Here is a 3,564-nt window from a genome sequence, read left to right on the forward strand (position 1 = left end):
TGCATAACAAGTGATTGCAAAGACCATGGCCTGTATCAGGCACACCTTAGTCTCCAGAGAGACACCATTGCTCTTGAGTACTTTAGAGAGGTCCCTAAATAGCACACGTTCCCAGTGTACATATAGAAACTATTAAATTGGTGCATGTTCTGCTGTGCATATTTTCAACAACAAAACAGGAATTTTAAAATTACCCCTTTGGAATGATAGAAAGAGAATTGATGCCTTTGAGCTGTGGTGATGGAGAAGAGTATTGAATATACCATAGACTGCTAGGAGAACAAACAAGTTCGTCCTAGAGAGGGTGAAGCCAGGTTGCTCCTTGGCGGCAAGGACTCCGAAGCTTCATCTGACATACTTTGAACATGATACAAGGAGGAACTAGTCCTTGGAGAGGGATGTCATGCTTGGGAAGGTGGAGGGACAGTACAGGAGAGGAAGACCCTCTGTACGATGGATTGATTCAGTCACTGGGGCAATGGGGATAGGTGTGTCAGAGACAAGACTGGCAGGTGATAGAGCAGGGTTTAGGGCTGTTTTACGTAGGGTCACTATGAGTCGCAAGTGACTCAATGGCACATAACAACAACAACAACATGTAGGACAGTTCCCCTCCTTTTCTGATGACAGCATGTCTTTCCAGGATTGGTTTTTTTTGGGGGGGGTTTAACCCCCTTTTCCCTCTCCTTTCTTTTTCACTTTAACTGTTTTGTGTGGTCTGCCTTTCATTATGTCTCTTATTAAAATGTTTTAATAAACATTTTTCACTTGTTTTGCTAAAAAAAAATTACCCCTTTGTTGCATATAAATTGTTCTTGATTTTCTGCTTTAAGAGACCTGGTCTGTTAGCATAATGTATAACTGACTCCACCAGCCACTCTGTGAGGAAAAAGATGGGGAGTCTTCTCCCACAAAAATGCACAGCCTTGGAAGCCAAAGGAGGGGCTGGTTTAAATTGTTTTGGAATTGTATTGGAAGAATAAGTTGGAATTGACTCAATGTCAGTAGGTTTGGTTTAGTAAATAGGGATATGTGGATAAGTATATTATTTTATATAAATAAGGGCTTACTTTATGTAAGTAGAGGCTTCCCCATCTATTTTTCTATCATTTGTTCTGCTAACCTTTTGAATATAATAATATTTCAGCAGTGCTCATAGTTGATAGAATGCGTATTTTATTGACTGATAATACTTACCAAACCTTGGCTGTTTAAACCCACAAGCCCCTCCATGAGAGACAGATGTGATTGTTTGTTTCCACAGAGATTTATAGCTTTGGAAACCTTCTGGGACATTTTACTGTGTTCTAAATGATCAATATGAATTGTTGGGTAGTATTTTACGAACTTTCCTAATTGCCTTCCTTCTCCAACAGATGTAGGTAAAACTGATAATTGATGACTTTAAAGACTATAACTTTTATATTTTCACAATTCTAAAAAAGCAATCCTGAGGTCAGATAAACAGAAATAAGTACTTATAGTGATTGGGGCGAAAGCCAAACTTAAAGAGAAGACAACAAAACTGGTTAAAATAGTTTGAAGTGTGGTCCAAGGGAGCTCTGGTCCTAGTGGCAAGAAGCCGCACAGCAATCCCAGAGATATGCGGTCCAAATCCCAGATTCCCTGTTGGAGAAGAAGGGCAATTTCCTCCTGTACCAGTTAGATCCAATTTGACCGTTATTATTGTTGTTGTTGTTATGTGCCGTCGAGTCGCTTGCGACTCATAGCGACCCTATGTACAACAGGCCTAAACTCCGCTCTGTCCTGTGCCAATCGCACTGTCTCGGACACTCCCATTCCAATTATCCCAGTCACCGAATCAATCCACCTCATAGAGGGCCTTCCTCTCCTGCACCATCACTCCACCCTCCCAAGCATGATGTCCCTCTCCAAGGACCGGTCTCTCCTCACAACATGTCCAAAGTATGTTAGACGAAGCCTCAGAATCCTTGCCTCCAAGGAGCCACCCAGTTTAACCCTTTCCAGGACAAATCTGTTTGTTTTCCTAGCAGTCCATGGTATTCTCAATACTCTTTCCAGCACCACAGCTCAAAGGCATCAATTCTCCTTCTATCCTCCTTGGTCATTGTCCAACTCTCTGATGTATAACAAGTGATTGCGAAGACCATAGCCTGTATCAGACACACCTTAGTCTCCAGAGAGACACCATTGCTCTTTAGTACTTTGGAGAGGTCCCTAACAGCAGACTTTCCCATGGCAATGCGCCTTTTAATTTCCTGGCTGCTGGTGCAAGACTGTTGACTACAGAGCCAAGCAAACTAAAGCTGTGTACAATCTCAATCTCTTCACCATCCATCCTGATGCTGCCAATTGGTCCAGTGGTGAGAATCTTTGTCTTCTTGACATTGAGCCTCAATCCATATTGTAGGCTGCAGTCCTTGACACTCTGCAGCAGGCGCTTCAGGTCCTCTTCAGTTTCAGCAAGCAGGGTTGTGTCATCCGCATAACGCAGGTTGTTGATAAATCGTCCACCAATCTTGACCCCACATTTCTCCTCATAGAGCCCAGCCTCCCGGATAATCTGTTCTGCATATAGGTTGAAAAGGTATGGAGATAGGATGCATCCCTGGCGTATGTCCTTCCCAATTTTGAACCATGCAGTGTTCCCTTGCTCCGTTCTGACGACTGCCTCCTGGTCCAAGTGTAAGTTTCGCATTAGAACGATCAAGTGTTCTGGGATTCCCATTCTTCTCAGAGTCAGCCATAGTTTGTTATGATCTACACAGTCAAATGCCTTTGCATAGTCAATGAAACACAGACATTCCTCTGGTATTCCCTGCGTACACACCAAAAAATTAAAATAAAATAACATAAAATAATAAAATATAAAATTTGGTCCAGTCATACTTGTTCACAATATCTTGTTATTCATCTTAAATTAAGCTTGCGAAGAGTTTTTTACTGATTAATTCTAAACTCTTAAATCTCTGAGAAGGCAAAGTAGGGATTTAGTCTGTCTGTAGCTATATTCCTCAAGCCTGCAACACATCCGCCCAGTGCTATTATTGAGTCAAATCTAAATTACAACCACCCTCCTTTGTGTTTCGAAGACTGCCCATGTTACTCTTGTGATGGGCCTGTTGGATTGGAGTCTTTCAGTCAGTAGCCTAATGTGTACTCCACTATGCGGTAGGACTCTTTCCATATACAGCATTGCCTGCAAACACGGACGCTCAGAGTTGACTAGAGAAAACTTGGTGATACTCAACTCAACTGCTAACCAAAAGCTTGAAGGTTTAACCCATCAGCAGTTGTGGGGAAGAAAGATATGGTTGTTGTTGTTGTTGTTGTTACGTGCCGTGGAGTCGCCTGCAACTCATAGCTACCCTATGTACAACAGCCCTAAACTCCGCTCTGTCCTATGCCAGGCGCACTGTCTCTGACACTCCCATCCCAATTATCCCAGTCACTGAATCAATCCACCTCATAGAGGGCCTTCCTTTCTTGCGCTGTCCCTCCACCCTCCCAAGCATGATGTCCCTCTCTAAGGACCGGTTTCTCCTCACAACATGTCCAAAGTATGTTAGACGGAGCCTCAGA

The sequence above is a fragment of the Elephantulus edwardii genome, unplaced genomic scaffold, assembly GCF_000299155.1.
Source record: "Elephantulus edwardii isolate Elephantulus edwardi_28Jun2011 unplaced genomic scaffold, EleEdw1.0 scaffold00064, whole genome shotgun sequence".
Taxonomy (NCBI): Eukaryota; Metazoa; Chordata; class Mammalia; order Macroscelidea; family Macroscelididae; genus Elephantulus; species Elephantulus edwardii.